We start from the raw sequence: 20,020 nt of genomic DNA on the forward strand, positions 1-20,020 counted from the left end.
CTCACAGTTCCATTAAACTCAATTCAATTGGAGTTTGGTTTGTTTTGCAGTTAATGTGGATTAGATACCTTTTGGACACCAATGAGGTTCAGCCGAAAATAGCACACCATAAAATAACATAAATGCGAGGTGCTGCATTTTGGGAAAGCAAATCTTAGCAGGACTTATACACTCAATGGTAAGGTCCTAGGGAGTGTGTTCAGAAAAGATTTACAAGGATGTTTCCAGGGTTGGAGGATTTGAGCTATAGGGAGAGGCTGAACAGGCTGGGGCTGTTTTCCCTGGAGCGTTGGACACTGAGGGGTGACCTTATAGAGATTTATAAAATCATGAGGGGGTATGGAAAGGGTAAATAGACAAGGTATTTTCCCTGGGGTGGGAAAGTCCAGAACTAGAGGGCATAAGTTTAGGGTGAGAGGGGAAAGATATAAAAGAGACATAAGGGGCAAATTTTTCACACAGAGGGTGATGAGTGTGTGGAATGGGCTACCAGAGGAAGTGGTGGAGGCTGGTACAATTACAGCATTTAAAAGGCATCTGGATAGGTATATCAATAGGAAGGATTTGGAGGGATAAGGGTCAGGTGCTGGCAGGTGGGACTAGATTGGGTTGGGATATCTGGTCAGCATGGACGGGTTGGACCACAGGGTCTGTTTCCGTGCTGTACATCTCTATGACTCTAAATGCACCAAACATTAGGTGAAGGGCACTACCTCCAGTATCACTGTTACATATGCAAAACCCTCTGTTTTTCTCTCCACTAATGAATCTGCTCAGACTTGGTACAGCTGACAAGTTGCCAATCACTTGCTTTGTAAAGCTTTAGTTTAGCTTCTTCACATCTGCCAAAGGTTCGGCAACTGAAGTCAAGTGTGTGTGGCACTGCTGCTCACCTGATCTCTACCCCTGAGGTAAGCTGGAGCTGACACAAGCCCTTTAAAGCAAAACCCTTACAGACAAATCTATCCCATCAGGCTGATCCGGATAAAAGCCCACCCGGATTTCGAAGGTATCAGGTGATTGTCTAACTCGCCTATACCAGTCTGCTTGCTTGCATGTTTAACTAACATCTAAAACGTATTCCCAATCTTGTGGCCATCATGCCTTTGTCGCGCTGTTGGGATTGCAACTGTCTCGTGCCTGAATGTAATGGAGAAATTAGTTGGTAATGGTAAGATTCAGTTACATACACTTAGTGATAGGAGGGTCTTGTAGTGTACTGATAAAGCCTGGACCCCCGGTCAAAAGCTCCAAGTTGAATACCCACCCCAGAACTGGACAGACACCGAGGTGTATTTGGAACAATGACCCAAACAGGTTAAACATCAACCTGCAATTCCTTCTGCCACCACTAGTGACAGATAAAGTCATAGAGATGTACGGCACAGAAACAGACCCTTTGGTCCAACTCATCCATGCTGACCAGATATCCTAAATTCACCTAGCTCCATTTGCGAGCATTTGGCCCATATTCCTCTAAACCCTTCCTATTCAAATATCCATCCAGATGCCTTTTAAATGTTGTAATCATACCAGCCTCCACCAGGTCCTCTGGCAGCTTATTCCATACACACACCACCCACTCTGTGAAAATGTTGCCCCTCTGGTCCCTTTCAAATCTTTCCCCTCTCACCCTAAACGTATGCCCTCCAGTTTTGGACTCCTCTACTGTGGGGAAATGACCTTGTCTATTCAATCTAATCATGCGCCTCATGATTTCATAAGCCTCTGCAAGGTCACTCCTCAGCCTCTGACCCTCCAGAGAAAACAGCCCCAGCCTCTTCAACCTCTCCCTATAACTCAAATCCTCCAACTTGGCAACATCCTTGTAAATCCTTTCAGAACTCTTTCAAGTTTCACAACATCCTTCTGATAGGTAGGAGACCAGAATTGCACGCAATATTCCAAAAGTGGCCTAACCAATGCGCTGTACAGCTACAATATGATATCCAAATCCTATACACAGTGTACTGACAATAAAGGCAAGTGTACCATTTGGGAAGAACGGGAGACATTGTGTAAAAGAACTTTGAAGCCTTTATTATTGCCTGTGAAAAATATACATCACCGCAGAAACTCCCTGAAAGAACGACGCTTTGGAGGTGCCAGTGTTGGACTGGGATGGACAAAGTTAAAAAACACACAAGACTACGTTATAGTCCAACAGATTTATTTGGAAGGGTCCAATGATGTGTAAGTTTGGTGCATTAATCAGGGGTGAACATAAAGTAATAGAGTAAGGGAATAGGTCTGGGTGGGTTACTCTTCGGAGGGTCAGTGTGGGCTTTTGAGGGTAAATGACCTGTTTCCACACTGTAGGGATTCTATCATTTGATGATGCACTGGCTTCCAACTATGGCACACCAGCCCCACTTTCAATTAGATTGGTCTTTCCGGCCTCCCAACACTTACTGCAACAGTTGGTGTTCCCAAGACATGTTTAAGGATGTGGGAATTGATGGTAGATTTAAAGTGATTCAAGCGTGTGAGCTTTTTCATTTCACTTTTAACATTAATGCTACCACTAAAATCATTTTTATATCAAATTAAAATCTTTTTAACTTGCTGCTGCCTATTGTGCTGTGGTGTGTATGTACCTTTAAGGGCACTTCTCATGATGCTGCCTGGTTTGCTGTGTACCCCCAGCTTCCTGATACTGCCTGCCTTGCTGTGTCCCCCAGCCTCCTGATGCTGCCTGCCTTGCTGTGTTCCCCCAGCCTCCTGATGCTGCCTGGTTTACTGTGATCTTCCAGCCTCTTGCCTGACTACTTTGGATTCCAGCATGTGCAGTTTTTTTGTCTTGAACTCTGTACCTTTAAGGAAGCATGTCTCAAACTGCTGTCAGTCACTGCCATCTCGACAGATTGTAATGGATTAGTTCCATGACTTATAGTCAGTCTGCAAAGGCACTAGTAGAGATCAAACATACCATCTACTATTTCCCAATGAACCCAAGTTATAGATAGCCTTATCTTCAAACGAAGGACACTCATTACTGTTTTACCAATCTTGTCATGTGATTGGCACATTCATGTCAAAGACAAGAATATAACATTGCCAGTAACATTAGGCTGGTTTTCTGGTCTCACTGTGTTTCCTACCTCTCTCATTACCAGAACACTTGGCCCATATCCTTCTAAACCTTTCCTATCCATATATTTGTCCAAATGCCTTTTAAATGTTGGTCATGTACCCGCTTCAGCCACTTCCTCTGGCAGCTCATTGCATACATGTACCACCCTCTGTGTTAAAAGGCTGCCCCTCAGACTCCCTTTTATCTTTCCCCTCTAACCTTGCCCTGCCGGCCCAAGTGCGTTGGGACTTTTTAGCTGTTGAGTCACCGAACCCTTTACTTAGAACTGCTTTTGAAGTGGGGGACTTGGGGTTCCCTGCAACAGTTTGTGTGTGATGTTAGAATGGGTCCTTGCTACCTCAAACATTTCATTCTCAAATCACAAGGGCCTCCCCAAAACCATAAGCGTTCTGTGAGTGGAACTCAGTCCCTCAGTAAATGAGTTCCTAGTAAAGTAGCAGAGCCTTGAACTGATGGATGAAGCCCGTTTGGTTTTGTAAGGAGTATAACAGATGCTTAAGGAAGTCCCTTATATCTAAACCATAAATGCGCTAAATATTCCCTCAGTCTGACAGAGGATGTGTGATTGAAAGGTTACAATATCTTTGTCTTCCATCTGTCTATTTTTCTGCACTCATCTCCCCCTCCCCCATACCCCATTTTCCTTTCTACCTCTCTCTTTCTCATTCTCTTCCTCCTCCTAATACCAAGTACTGATCCCTTCTCCTTTTCTTTGTCTCTTCTACTTCCATTCCTGACCCTGCACCTTCTTGACTCGCCCTCATTTGCCTTTGTTCCAAATGCCTAAAGTTGTCCTTTTTTACGTACTCACTCATCGCCCTTTCAGCATCTGACTTCAACACTGACACACACATTGCTACTCAGTCCTCCCACTCCCCGAATCCCTGTCGCTTCCTGTCACTGTGATGCTCGTCTGCGTCTGCAATGTCACATCTACCCAGCCTTCACTCCCAGCAAACCTAGCAGCACCCTCTCCCATGGTCTGCTAGTTCAAGCTAACACTGTCTCTGTGGAAAAAAGGAGGGATTTTGTGAACACCTCATTTCTCTTGATCCCTAAAATAGGAAGAATGGAAATTGTTCAACATCAACTGAGGGGAAGAGATATTTATTAATGTCTCTCTCTCACACACACACTTTTTCTCTCCCTTTCTGAATTCCTCACTTTCATTTGCACTTTCTGCTTTGCTCTCTCTCACTTGTTCTCTCTGCCTTGTTTGCTTGTTTTCATTAATTTTATCTCTCTCTTGCTCTTTCTCTCACTCCATCTCTGATTTGTTCTCTTTGTTTTGCTCACTGTTTAATGGTCACACTATTTCTTGCTCACTCGCTCTATTGATCCCTCTCACTTGCTCAATAGGTCTATCTCACTTGTTCACTCTCTGTCTCCTGCTCGCTGACTTCTTCATTCGTTCACTCTCCCCTCCTCCAGCTTGCTCTCTCTTTCTCTCTCACACACACACACACATTCTCTCTCTTGCTTGCTCACTCCCTTGCTCTTTCACATTCTCTTTCGCTGTTTCCCTTTTCCCCCGCTGCACTGTGCCCATGTTAGAGTCAGGTACAGAGCTGGGTCTAGATTAAGGTAAGAAAAATGCTGGGAACACTCAGCAGGTCAGTGATGAGAGAAACAGAGCTAATGAACACTTCAGGTCATGAATTTGCACTGGAACACCACTGGAGCGGCTGTCCTGACCTGAAACATAAAAATCACAGCAGGTCAGGCGCATCTGTGGAGAGAGAGCAAGCTAACATTGCAGGTCTATCATGACTGCCAAAATATCAGCGTCCAAAGCTTTTACTTCTGGAGACTTGAGGTAACCAATATGGCTCTCTTTGGAAAAACTCAATGTCCTTACACTTCCGAAGTTGGGAATGCACTTTGTAGGAACACCAGAAAAAGTCAAACAAGGCATCAAAGAGACACACTGTGGCTTTGCAGGAGCGATGTTCACAGTCTCCTTACTCACTATAAACAACTTATCAAATAAAGAGGGATGGAGTACGCTGAGACGGTAAACACTTCCAATTTCCAAGCTGTCCAATATTCCCTTTTGAATAAGACACTACAAAAATATTTCTAAACTTGTCACCAAGCTAAATCTGAAATGTAGCTGCAGTGTTAAATACATAATGATAAAGATATTCACCAAAGTGCTAACAAGGAAGTTGTATTTTGTTAGTTAGGGAAACGGGGAGGATCAACACTGCAGAACTACAGAAACATGGATGGAGAGAACAAAGTTTCTTCAACGTCACTACAGCAACGAGAGGTCTTATTTATATGTTTGCAGGATGCAGGTTGTGAGTTAATGCCCATCCCTAATTGCCCCTGGGAAGGTAAGATGCCTTCTTGGACTGCTGTAGTCAAAGTAGCATAGGGTCACCCAGTTAAGAATGGAGTTGTGGGTTTGGGTCCCAATCAATCAGACATAATCTTACTGCATGGAAGAGCAAGCTTGAGGGGCTGAATGGCCTTCGCCTGCTCCTAATTTGCATAACTGTACATTATTATGCACTGTGTGGGAAGATTTCAATAGGGCCAGGGGAAAGATATGAAGGCCATTTTTACAAATATGTGTCTTGTAGTGGATAGGGCATTTGTTGCACAGTGATAATGTTCATATCTCTAGCCTTAGAGGTATGAGTTCAAATTCTACTAGCATCAGAGATCTCTGAATAGGTTGCTTAGGCAAATAGCTATGGTCTGTAGTGGGAACTTGGCCACCAGGAGAGTATGTTGGGAAACACTGGGAACACCCTATGTGATGTTTCATCCAATAATGCTGTCCCAGTTTCCAAAGGGACATTGCAATACCAATGTGACTCACCAAAACCTCTTGACTCGGTTTTAACCTCAACATGTCAGCCTTTGAAGGGTGGCATGGTGGCTCAAGTGGTTAACAATGCTGCCTCATAGTGCTTAGGAACCTGGGTTCAATTCCACCCTCAGGTGACTGCCAATGCAGAGTTTGCATATTCTCCCCATTATCTGCATGGGCTTTTTCTGGTTCACTCCCAGAGTGTAGAGATGTACAGGTTAGGTGGATTGGCCATACTGATGTGTGCAGGCTAGGTGGATTAGTCATGGGAAATGCAGGGATAGGGGAGGGTGTTGGCTCTGGGTGAGATGCTGTTTGGGGGGCTGGAGTGCACTTGATAGGCTGAATGGCCTGCTTCCGCACTGTCGGGATTCTATGTTAATGACAGAAGTTCAGCAGAGAGTTCCCAGTCTGATCTCCAGAGTAATGAGACTCACAGATGGGACGGGGGGGCGGGTGAACTGTTTTGCAAAATTAGATTGAAAAGAGAACAGTTAGCAAAGCCTCCTGCTTGAACATATCGTTACTGAAACAATTTTCTGTGCAAACTGGTTGTGTCGATGCAAGGCTCCTGGTGAGCCAAGACTTTTGCCAGTGACTTGCTGCATAATCATGAGCCACTAATTGTCTGGTCTTAAGCCAACAATAATATATCAAAACTAAATTGAAATGCAGTAATAGGCAGGTGGGAAGTGGTGAAACATGATGATTTGTGAATACTTGGCATCTTGTGTTCCAATCAACTTTATTTACAACTGAAAATCTTTTGGTGATTAAAGGTACATGACGGGGAATCAAATCAAAAACACATTTTGACCTGTTAAATCTCTATTAACTCAGTAAAAGCATATATTTAATGCAAGTTTACTCTCAATGTAACACAGAGGCAGCTGTTTTTATTTGGAAACTGCAATAAGGAGTAATGTGTACCTGGAAGAAATTAGAATAACTGATTAGATCAAGCTATTTGATATTATCAGGAGCAATACTGGAGTGGCTTATTCCTGTCAGCCCCAGTGTTAAATCAGAGCATCAAATCACCCCTTCATCAACATTGCATTCGAATAAATGTACAGATATAGAAAATTAATTTTAAGTTAGCACAGGGTATTTTAATGGAAATCACCAAACCACACTACAAATGATAGAGGTTTCAGCAGCTTATTGACATGTGTCTACTGAGAAATTATTTCCGTTCTGACAACAAAATGATCGTTTCATCCTTCTGCAAGCTGGTCCTGTCCTGTCCGATCCTACTTAGAAAGCTCACCTTGGCCTCAAGGTAACTCTGTTTCTGAGAGGAATTCTTCACCTTGTTCGGGATATGACCATTTTCCCAGTCTGAGGGCAGTAGGCAATAAAACTGGGCTCTCCTAGTTACAGGATCATAGAATCCCTACAGTGTGGAAGCAGGCCATTCGGCCCATGCTGACTCTTCATAGAGTATCCCACCTGCCAACCTATCCCTACAACCCTGCAGTTCCCATGGCCAATCCACCCCAAGCTCAACGTCTTTGAACAGTGGGAGGAAGCTGGAGCACCCGGAGGGAACACACGCAGACACAGGACAACGTGTAAAATCCACACAGGTAGTCACCCGAGGCTGGAATTGAACCCAAGTCCAGAGTGCTGTGAGGCAGCAGTGCTAACCACTGAGCCACTGTGCTGCCAATTGCAGAGTAGCATTGACAGTTGAATTCTCCCTGGCTCGAACTGGGTGGCATGTAAAGGGTTGCTGTGTGGTTGTTAACTGTTTAGTTGTCAGGGTGACTGATGCCTCTGTTCCTGATCAGATTAAAGCCCTTCAGTATGTTAATCCCCTAATACCACATGTTTGAATGGACCTCTCCAATGTTAATGTCAATCTCCCTCTCTCTGCACCATCTCTACAGCTGTAACACTATATTTCGCTCTCTGTTCTGAGACACTGACGCACTTTGTATTGTACAATCTTATACAGCACGCTAAACAACACTTCTCACTGTATCTCGGTAGGTGTGACAACAATAAATCAAATCAAATCAAATCAAACCCTAACCCTACTCTGAACCCTAAAGCTAATCTTAACCTTAATCCTAACTGTGGCCCTATTCCAAACTGTAATGTTGATCCTAACCCTAATCCTTATCCTAACCCCAATCCTAATCCTAGCCCTAAACTTCATCCTAATCCTGACCCTAATCCTTATCCTAACCCTAACCCTAATCCTGATGAAGGGCTTTTGCCCGAAACGTCGATTTTGCCTGTCCTCGGATGCTGCCTGAATTGCTGTGCTCTTCCAGCACCACTGATCCAGAATCTGGTTTCCAGCATCTGCAGTCATTGTTTTTACCTTCCTCTCTCCACATCATTCTCCCTGTTCTTGGCTTGCACACCAGCTGGATAGTGGGAGGAGGCATTAGCCTAGTGGTATTATTGCTAGACTGTTAATCCAGTCAATGTCCTGTGGACCCAGGTTCGAATCCTGTCATGGCAGACGGTATAATTTGAACTCCGTTAAATATGGAGTTCGGAGTCAAATGATGACCATGAATCCAATGTCAATTGTTGGAAAAACCCATCAGGCTCATTAATGTCCTTTAGGGAAGGAAATCTGCCACACTTCCCCGGTCTGGCCTGCATGTGGCTCCAGACCCACAACAATGTGACTGACCCTTAACAATTAGGGATGGGCAATAAATGACCTGGCCAGTGATTCCCTCATCCCAGGAATGACTAAACAAAAGTCTCACCCTGACAGCTGCCTCTGAGGGAGCTGGATCAGTGTGTGTGTGCGTGCAAGGACTCTCCTCCTTGACTGTGTCTGAGAGGAAGGGGACTGTCTTTGGACCAGCTGCCCCACATTCTGAGAAGTGTGAAGAAGGGCTCATGCCTGAAACGTCGATTCTCCTGCTCCTTGGACGCTGCCTGACCTGCTGCACTTTTCCAGCAACACATTTTCAGCTCTGATCTCCATCATCTGAAGTCCTCACTTTCTCCACATTCTGAGAGGAAGGAAGAAAGAAAGAAGGAAGAGGAAGAGGAAGAAGGAGGAGGAGGAGGGAGAAGAGGAAGGAGGAGGAAGCAGAGGCAGAAGGAGATGGGAGCTTTGAGTAAAAAAGAAAAGAAAAACAAATAAAACAAAAGTCCCAGGATCAACAGCTCAACGGCAGGGATCCCATCCTGCTATCCCGATCTGAAGTTCCAATCACACTTCTCATTACAGTACTCAGTCCAAAACCTCCACATGGTCACTTCACTAAACTACCTCAGCTCTCAATCTCCCTTCACTGTAAAACTCTCTTCAAGTCCTTTCTTAGATGCTCCTCATCTCTATAGCCTCCTTCAACCCCACACCTCTCGAAGGACTCTGTACTCCATAACTCTGTCCTCTTGCTCCTTTCCAATTTTAAACTCTCCAGCTATTGGGGGCCATGATTTTAGCAGCCTGACTCATACGTTAATGAATTCCCTCCTCTAAACCTGTCCATCTCTCCCTCTCTTCAGTTAACTTGCACCTTAATGCCACCTCTTTGACCAGGTTTGTCGTCATTCTCTCTTAATAGTTTCTTATGGAGTTAAATTGAATTCATCCAATATGCTCACTTTGTGTCTGTCTTTTCCAATGTGGTAAAACCCAGGTGAAGGTTTGAGAAAACTGATAAGGAATACATGATAGATAGACTAATAAGACTTAACGTTCACAAGGATTTGGGAATAGATGAATTGCATCCAAGAATATTGAAGGAAATGGGACATTGCCGGGATATTGGCCAAAGATCTTTCCGTTTTCTGTGGACTCAAGGGATGCGCCAGAAGTCTAGAAAATTGCAATCATTCTAGTCTTGTTCAGTAAATGTTCAAAGGATAATTACAGACCAGTCAATTTAACTTCAATCATGAGGAAGCTTCTCGAAGCAATTATGTGGGGCGATCATATGAATAGAAAAGTGGGGTAATGAGGATTAACCAATGTGGATTTCTAAAGATGAAATAAAATTTCAATAACTAGCTGGATTTAAAGGAACTTTCTAGTTATAATCGTATAAGGAGAAGGCAGCTTGTTAAGAGTAATATTGGTCCAATGAAGGCAGAGAGTAGGGATATTGTCAATGACCATAGGAAAATGGAGGCCATGTTAAGGGATTATTTTGTTTCAATATTCACAGCAGAAAAGGAGGATTGCTTGCTGGAAGTCCCAAAGAAATTAATGGAGGATCAGCGATAGGCTCTAAGTAAAATTAGCTGAAATAAATAATCAATAATGGGAACATTAAATGGGAATTTTTAGTCCCTACAGTATGGAAACAGGCCTTTCGGCCTGACAAGTCCACATCAACCCTCTGAAGAGTAACCCATCCAGACCCATTTCCCTTACTCTATATTTACCCCTGACTAATGCACCTAGCAATTGCCAACAGTGAGTTGGCAATTTAGCATGGCCAACTCACCTAACCTGCATATCTTTGGATTGTGGGAGGAAACCAGAGCTCCCAGAGAGGGCACACGCAGACACGAGGAGAATGTGCAGACTCCACACAGACAGTCACCCAAGGTAGGACTTAAACCCGGGTCCTGGCACTGTGAGGCAGCATGCTAACCACTAAGCCACTGTATGACAAATCCCCAGAACCTGATGGTTTCATCCACAAGTGTTAAAGAAGGTAGGAGAGCACATTGCTGGTGCATTAACCGTAATTTTTCTGAGTTCTCTGGATTCAGGATTTTACCTCTGGATTGGAAAGTTGCTCATGTCACTCTAATCTTTAAGAAGGGCGACAGAGGGAAACCAGGGAATTACAAACTCGTTAGCCTTACGTCTGTGGTGGGGGGGACTATACTCAAGGATGGGGTACTGATCACCTCAAAAAAATTCATGGAGAACCAACATGGATTCACAAAGGGTAGGTCATGCCTAACAAACCTCATAGAGTTTTTTGAAAAGGTAACAAAGGTGGTGGACAGAGGTAAATTAATGGATGTTGTTTATATGGATTTCCAACAGGCTTTAGATAAAGTCTCACATGAGAGACTGTTAGCTAAGGTGGAAACATGTGGAACTGAGGGCAAATTGCCAACATGGAGAGAGAATTGGTTGTGTAGCAGAAAACAGAGAGTTGGAATAATGGGTAAGTACTCAAATTGGCAGGACATGACGAGCAGTGTCCCACAGGGATCTGTGCTGGGACCTCAACTGTTTACAATATTCATTAACAACTTGGATAATGGCATAAAAAGTCAAATATCCAAATTTGCGAATGACACAAAATTGGGCAGCATTGCAGACAGTGTTGACAACACCATAAAATTACAACAGGATATTGATAGATTAGGTGAATGGACAAAGCTGTAACAGGTGCGTTTTAATTTAACAAGGAGAGGGGTTTGGTTGCTTATTTTTATACAAGTGGACAGAGCAGTCAATAAAGCAAATAGTACCTTCAGCCTTACCAATGAGCTCCAGGGGAAGTGGTGGAGGTTGGTACAATTACAGTAGTTAAAGGGCATCTGGATGGCAATATGAAGAGTAAGGGTTTAGAGGGATGTGGGCTAAGTGCTAGCAAATGGGACTAGATTGGGTTGGGATATCTGGGCGGCATGGTCGAGTTGGACAGAAGGGTCTGTTTCCGTGCTGTATATCTCTAAGAGTCTATGATAATAGGGACACAGAGTACATGAGCAAGGAGGTGATGCTGAAATAACACAAGGCACTTGGTGGGCTTCAGTTGGAGTCCTATTGGAGTTGTGGGTGACATACTTTAGGAAAGATGTGAGTGCGTTGGAGAGTGTGCAGGAGAGATTTATCAGATTGGTTCCAGAAATGCATTATGCAGGTAGGTCGGCAGAAGGGGGTGAGGGACAGTGGTGTGGGAGTTAAGGATGGATGGGAATGTGCTCCATGGAAAAAAGACCAAGAGACGATCTGATAGAAAACAATAATATTGGGAAGAAATTAAGACTTAAAGTGATTTGCAAACGCAAGTAGAAACATTTTCAGCCAGCGAGTAGATCAGGTCTGGAATACACTGCCTGGAAATATAGTGAAGGCAGGTTCCTTTGACGTGTTCAAGAGGGGTATTGGATGATGATTTAAATGGAAACACTGCGCAAGGGGATGGGGAAAAGACAGGAGAATGGGACTGAGTCACAATGTTCACTTGGATAACCAATGCAGACTCGATGGACCGAACAGACTCATTCTGCACCTTAACACCTCCATGATTCCACATTTGATTTCCTGAAAAGTGCATTGACAACTTTTACTATATCAAAAGGGGCAGCGTGCTGGCTCAGTGGTTAGCACTGCTGCCTCACAGCACCAGGAACCGGGGTTCAATTACAGCCCCGGACGACTGGCTGTGTGGAGTTTGCACATTCTCCCTGCGTCTGCGTGGGTTTCCTCCAGGTGCTCCGGTTTCCTCCCATAATCCAGAGCTGTGCGGGTTAGGTGGATCGGCCATGGGAAATGCAGGGACAGAGTAGGGAAGTGGGGCTGGATGGGATACTATTTGGAGGGGTGGTGTGGACTTGATGGGTCAAAAGGCCTCCTTCCACACAGTAGGGATTTTATGAAAAGTGTGATTAAAAATGCTTATCGCTGTTATATATCTGGTTATGACCAATGCTGTGGGTTCAATTCTTGCACTCACTGAAGTTACCATGAAGAACCTTCCTTCTCAACCTCTCCCCTCATCTGAGACGTGGTCACCCTCAGGTTAAACCACCTCTATCTCTCTCTCTCTCTCAAATGAGGGAGCGGCCGAATGGACCTCTGGGATTATGCTGACTTTAACCTTTAAGTTCTGATCATGTGAGTGGGATTCAGTGATATAGATCCAGGAGTTGTGCAACCAGTGATAGCAGCATAATGTGACTATGGGAGGCATAATTGCCTCTTAACTGACTTGCACACTGTAAAACCTGTGGTCTAACGCACTATGACCACAGCTTTTCAAGTTCCACCTCAAGATTACTTAGCCCTGAGATAACCATCTGCTACTCTGGATGAAATTGTTATCTGAACCTTCGTATCATAAAAGCTTTTCCCTGAAGTGGTTCTAAGATTAGGAGAAATGCTGAAGATAAAGCAGGCCCTTGGAGTGGTGGTTCAAGGGACATTTTTATTGTCAATGTCAAAGAGCCAACACCTTACCCAATTAGTGTCAGGTTGGATGAACTTTGCCTACAGCTGTCTGTGGTCACAGTCCACTGTCTGTGTGCAAGTCATTAGCGGATCACTCCAAATCTAATTTCACTGTCAATTTCCAACCATTCTTTCACAAATATTACATATAAGAATCGCTTTGTTGGCTCCAAGTTATAGATAGGCCTCTCTCTCTCTCTCTCACTCACTCTGTCTTTCTCTCTCTCTCTCTCTCTATACAACTGGACCACATTCCTAACTCAGTGCATCTTGCTATGATCTCTTCCTATTGCTTCCCATTTAACACAAGCTAATCCTTAACTACATCATTTCAGGGACATCGAGTCAGAGCGTCATAGAGCTCTACAGCGTAGACACAGGCCCTTCGGCCCAACTTGTCCATGCAACCCACAATTGAACAAGTCCCATTTGCCTGTGTTTGATCCACATCCATCCATCCCTATCCCATCCATGTACCTGTCCAAATGTTTCTTAAGTCACAGAAATGTACTCCGCCTCCACCACTACCTCTGACAGCCTGTTCCAGACACAGCCACCCTGTGTGTGAAAACATTGCCCCTCTGGACCCTTTTGTATCTCTCCCTTCTCACCATAAACCTATGGCCCTCCAGTTTTAGACTCCCCTGTCATGGGGAAAAGCTGTCCGCTCTCTACCTTATCAATGTCCCTCATATGATTCTATGGAGCTCTATAAAGCCTCCTCCGCTCCAGGGTAAAATGTCCCAAGCCTATCCAACCTCGTCTTATAACTCAAACCTCCCAGTCCAGGTAGCATCCCAGCAAATCTTTTCTGCGCTCTTTCTCATTTAATAATATCCTTTGGATGCAGCAGGGATTAGGAGGATCATTTTCCAGAAGAAGTCGGATAGAGTTCTTGGGGTTAAAGGATATGGAGAGGGAGTGGGTGCTGAGTTGGATGATCAGATCGAATGGCAGGGCAGGCTTAAAGGACTGAATGGCCTACTGCTGCTTCTGTAGTCCACGCGAATGATTGTTCTGCTGGAATGGTAAGTCATTGGCCTGAGTGAAGAGCTGAAGAGCTGAATTCCCTTGCCGCCTGGGTGTTTGGGATTCAGTTCCTGGAATATAATATGCAGTGATGATCGTGAAAGTACAGGATGGATTTTTTTACAGTATGCAAACAAGCCATTTGGCCCAACAAGTCCACACCGACCTTTTGAAGAGTAATCCTTCCAGACCCATTCCCCTACCCTATATTTACCCCTGACTAATGCACCTAACACTATGGGCAATTTAGCATGGCCAATTCACCCTAACCTGCACATCTTTGGACTGTGGGAGGAAACCGGAGCACCCAGAGGAAACCCACGCAGACACGGGGGAGAATGTGCAAACTCCACACAGACAGTCGCTCGCAGGTGGACTCGAACCCAGGTCCCTGGTGCTGTGAGGCAGCAGTGCTAACCACTGAGCCACCCTGCCACTTCAAAACCCACTTTAAAGACAGAAATCTGCCCGATTGTATCCCTGTTCTGAAGAAGGGTCACTGGCCCCGGATCATTAACTCTGCTTTCTCTCCACGGATGCTGCCAGACCTGCTGAGTCTCTCCAGCAATTTCTGATTTTGTTTCTGATTTCCAGCATCCACAATTCTTTGGTTGTTTTGATCACCACCATGTCATTCTGGCTTTTAGGTAACTGCTGACACACAGCGATGTGGTTGACTCTTAACTGCTGTCCAATGTGGCCTGGTTACACTCCATTGTCACATTCCTAAGGAAAGCTGGGCATGGACTATGAACGTTGGCAGTGACTTTATATTTGGTGAATGAAGAATGCATGAGGAGACAGGTGGAGCAGGCTTACAAAGGAAAGTATGGAAAATAGGTTGGAGTCAGGAAGATGCCTATGGTTATGATGTGAAAACCTGTCTGAGTGCCAGGATAAAGGGGAGAGAGAGAACAGTGGAAGCATAACGCTGGAAACTCAACAGCAGAGTTTAGGGTAACCGCCAGTTTGTGGAGGATAGTTTGAGAGAGATTGGTCAAAAGTTCATTGAGTCTGGGAGTAACAAAAAATGATTGATGCTCAGGAAAGTGAAGGTGACCAGTGAGATGACGAGGTGGGAAAATGGGCGTATGCTAATCTCATACACCCTCCCCCCCTCAGTCGGCCTTCAGGACGTGTGCAACAAAGACCAGACAAGGCAAGGTGACCAAGGCTGTCAGAAACTCTGGCCAGAATTCCAATAATCTGTACCCAAACCTGCATCAGTTTTTCACAAAGACGTTTCCACAGAGGGCTGACATGTTTAATATGTGGGAATGCTACCCTTGGATGCGACAAGTTAATGGGTGCATGATCTGATAATTATCAACACATTCAGAGATTCATCAAGAAGGTAGACGCATTATAAACTAATTGATTAGACTCATGTTGTGATTTCCTATGCTCCTAATGTGCTTTAGAATCATAGAGTCATAAAGTCATAGAGATGTACAGCATGGAAGCTTAGCCTTCACACAGCCACCTCTCCCTGTCCTTCAAACTGCACCCAACCTCTGTGTGGCAGGGTCCGCAGATCATTCCTGATGAAGGGCTTATGCCCGAACCATTGATTCTCCTGCTCCTCGGATGTTGCCTGACCTGCTGTGCTTTTCCAGCACCGCACTCCCGACTCTGATCTCCAGCATCTGCAGTCCTCACTTTCCCCCTCTGCAGATCATACACGGGGGTCTTCAGCCCAGCACAAAGCCCATCAAAACAGCCTGGAAGAGAGAAGGGGTGCGGGCCCTCAAACCTGAGCAACATACTCAAGGGGAAGGGAGCGACAGTGAGAGGGGAGAGACGGGGGTGGGAGTGATGTAGAATGGGCAACGATTGGCACACCACCCTCAGATGTGTGCTCGAAAGATTGTGCTGCGATATCGCAGAGGCCAGGAGGCACGGCCATCTCGCAAATTGAACGGACAAAGCTGTTGATAATCAGCAGGAAGGATTAGCATTATCGCTGACTGCCTGACCCCTAGCAGTGATGTAACTGCATCTAAATACATCCAGCTCCGTCAGGAATGACCTCAGGCACTGGAGCAGCAGAGGTCATGGGTTAGGATGGAGGGACCTCTGAGGCATTAAGCCATTCTCATGCGTAATCAGGCTGACAGTTTAGTCTGAGCAGGGACCAATGTTTATTTTTGCTTTGTTTTGTGATGAGCCGACACAAAGTAATTCCTACTGCAGCCGGGAGAAGTGTTCCCCCGATCACTGTGTGAGACCGGACATGGATAAGCCAGGGGCTACATATTCAATACAGTCTTCCTGTCACTGCCCTCACACCTCACTCCCATCCACTGCGGTCAACAGAGGAGTTTTGACCTTGAAAGTCATAAGGCAAATGGAACGTTGGCCTTTATTTCACAGGGAATGGATTATAAAAGTAGGAAGGTTTTGTTAAAGCTATTCAAGGGACTAGTCAGATTACAGAATGAGAAGTCATAGTCTTAGGATAAGGGTGAGCAAATTTAAAACAGAATTGAGGAGAAACTACCTCTCCCTAAAGGGTTTGTGGGATTCCTTACCCCTACGTGTGGTGGATGCTGGGACAGTGGTTAAATTCAAGGAGGAGTTCGAGAAATTTTTAATTGGTTGAAGGGTCAAGAGGAGAAGGCAGGAAAATGGGAGTGAGGAACAAATCAGCCATGATCGAATGGCGGAGCAAACTCGATGGGCCGAATGGCCCAATTCTGCTCCTGTATATCTTATGAGCGATACAGCTGGAATATTGCGAATAGTTTTCGGCCCCTTATCTGAGGAAAGATATCCTGACATTGGAGACTGTCCAGAGAAACTATGCTGATCCTGGGTATGGAGGGAACTGTCCTATGAGGAGAGGTTCAGCATGTTGGACTTCCCCTCATTGGGGTTCAGAAGAATGAAAGGAGACCTTTTATTGAAACTGACACGATTGTTCAGAGTTTGACAGGGTAAAGCACAAAGGTGGTTTCCCCTTGTGTCATACAGTCATAGAGTCATAGAGATACACAGCACAGGAACAGTCCAACTCGTCCATGCCAACCAGATATCCTAACCTAACCTAGTCCCATTTGCCAGCACTTGGTCCCTTTAAACCCTTTTTATTCATATACCCATCCAGATGCCTTTTAAATGATGTAATTGTACCAGCCTCCACCACTTCCTCTGGCAGCTCATTCCATACACGTACCACCCTCTGTGTGGAAAAAGTTGCCCCTTAGGTCCCTTTTAAATCTTTCCCCTCTCACCTTAAACTCTACTTTTGAATTCCCCCATCCCAGGAAAGAACTAGCTATTTACTCTATCCATGCCCCTCATGATTTTATAACCCTCTATAACGTCACCCCTCAGCCTCCGATGCTCCAGGGAAAACAGCCCCAACCTGTTCAGCCTCTCCCTGTAGCTCAAATCCTCCAACCCTGGCAACATCCTTGTGAATCTTTTCTGAACCCTTTCAAGTTTCACAACATCCTTCCTGTGGTAGGGAGACCAGAATTGAACGCAGTGTTTCAAAAGTACCCGAACCAATGTCCTGTACAGCCGCAACATGACCTCCCAACTCCTGTACTCAATGCACTGACCAATAAAATGGAGGACTACAGGATGTTAGAATAAGGGCCCCACCTTAAAGACAGATGAGGCAGAATTCCTTCTCAGAGAAAGTAGTTATTTTTTTTTTAAATCTTGACTGCAGAAAGCTGTTGAGGCTGAGTCATTAAGCATACTTAAGGCTGGGATAGACAGATTTTTAATCAATAAGGGAAATCAAGGGTTTTGGGGAAAAGGCAGGAAAGTGGAATTGGGGCTTATCAGAACAGCCTTGGTCTAACTGAGTAGATTCAATGGGCTGAATAGCCTTGTTATGCTCCTATGTCGTAAAGAGGGAAAGGTTTCAGAGTCACATTGCAAAGGAGGAAAAACAGAAAAGTAACATAACTTGGTCACGAGATATAATCATTCCCTCCTTTCAAGCTGTTCCAATCTGCTTTTCCCACACGGTCAGCTGTTAGTTCCATCAGTTTATTTGAATTGAAAGTTCCAAGCGGAGTGAAACTTTGCTAGCCATGGAATCAGGTCATCTGTCCCATGACCCTGGGACAAAGAATGGCTGGATAGAAGGTTTCCATAACCGTATCTCCAAGAAACATTGCAAAGTGCCTCTCACAAGATTGGTACGCTTTCTTAACTCTTGGGAAAAATTTGCAGTGTTTCCAAAAGCCACAAATACAAGGAATGGATATCGATCGAGGCTGGGATGTGAATTTATCTCCTTGCCCTTCATTGACAGGATAGCTGAGGATTGGCCATGTTGAGGAGGTCTGAGCTGCCCTTGATAATGGGTCTCTGATTTCATTACAATGGTGCTGTAAATGGCCCACGGGCAGAGTATGTGAGTAATCCTTCTCCTGAACGCAAGGTAGCATATCAGCCATGGCCTTCCCAGATATGATGATGGGTCTGGTGGCATTATCACTCGAGTAGTAATCTGGGGATCTGGGTACAAAAGCTACCCTGCTGTGAATTCAAGAACAAGTGAACAACTTATGAAGAAAGGTTGACAGAGCTAGGGCTTTTCTCGTTGGAGTGAAGAAGGATGAGAGGTGACTTGATGGAGGTATACAAGATGATGAGAACATAGACAGAGTAGATAACCAGAGACTTTTCCCAGGGTGGAAATGGCTATCAGGAAGGTGCATAATTTTAAGCTGATTGGACCAAGGTTTAGGGGAGATGTCAGAGGTCGATTCTTTACACAGAGAGTGGTGGGTGTGTGGAATGCACTGCCAGCTGTGGTACACCTCTGGGACACCCGGACCAACCAACCCAACCACCCTGTAGCTCAACATTTCAATTCCCCCTCCCACTCCACCAAGGATATGCAGGTCTTTGGACTCCTCCATCGTCAGACCACAGCGAAACGACGGTTGGAGGAAGAACACCTCACCCTCCGCCTAGGAACCCTCCACCCACAAGGGATGAACTCGGATTTCACCAGTTTCCTCATTTCCCCTCACCCCACCCTGGATGCTGCCTGACCTGCTGCGCTTTTCCAGCAACATTTCCATCTCTGATCTCCAGCATCTGCAGACCTCACTTTCTCCTGCCAGCAGTGGTAGTAGAGTCAGAGACATTAGGGACGTTTAAGTGACTCTTGGATAGGCACATGGACGATAGTAAAATGAAGGGTATGTAGGTTAGTCTGATCTTAGAGTAGGATAAAAGGCCGGCACAACATCGAGGGTCGAAGGGCCTGTACTGTGCTGTACTGTTCCATGTTCTATGTTTTAAGTCTGGAATGAAGGGTTTAATGGTGACTGTGAAACTGCTGTTGATTGTTGAGGGAATCACCCTCTGGGGAAGGAAATCTGCTCTCCCTGTTTAGCATAGTCCAGGCAGACTTTTGACTCTTAAGTTGCAAACAAAAAAAATCACATTGAATGATGGAGCCAGCTATATATCTGACACGTGCTCCCACTTCCTGTGAGACATGTACTGAAGGGAGGGTGGGGAGGCTAGGCAGAAAGGAAGTGTGGGGATTCGAGCTGGGTTCAGATAATTGGAATGGAATTGTGGGTAGGGGCTGGTGGATGGAGATTGAAAAACATGGAAGTTTGGTTGCCAGAAGATGGGGATCTTAAGGCTGAACACGGGTGGTATGAATTTCCTTTCAGGTGTAGTCAGAAGGAGAATGCACCTGGCTCCACGTTCAGGTAAATCACTTCCCCTTTGGGGCTCAGTGTGTCTGGTTGCTCTGAGTGTGATGGTGTCAATGAATGAAACATGGAGGGTGATCATCTAATCACAGAGGCCTGAAGGATTACTTCAGGCCTGGGTAAAGAAATTTTGGCTTGTCCTTATCCCAGATGAAGAGCCATTGGCATGTAGCCTTGAGGTGTGCACCTATTCTCTGGCTTCCATTTTGGAATCCTCATTCCGGCAGTGCTTGGAAAACCAAAATGATATAAAT

General features: G+C 45.1%; 1 long non-coding RNA gene across 1 annotated transcript in view; it reads right to left on the bottom strand.

The window, feature by feature from the left end:
* Positions 1–4,718: 4,718 nt before the first annotated feature.
* LOC122553250 overlaps positions 4,719–20,020 on the bottom strand; it is a 53,913-nt gene continuing 38,611 nt past the window's right edge. Inside the window, exon 3 of the long non-coding RNA XR_006312665.1 lies at positions 4,719–4,789. This is a non-coding gene — a long non-coding RNA (uncharacterized LOC122553250). The remainder of the gene's footprint in view (positions 4,790–20,020) is intronic.

This window comes from Chiloscyllium plagiosum, chromosome 9, assembly GCF_004010195.1.
Source record: "Chiloscyllium plagiosum isolate BGI_BamShark_2017 chromosome 9, ASM401019v2, whole genome shotgun sequence".
Classification (NCBI taxonomy): domain Eukaryota; kingdom Metazoa; phylum Chordata; class Chondrichthyes; order Orectolobiformes; family Hemiscylliidae; genus Chiloscyllium; species Chiloscyllium plagiosum.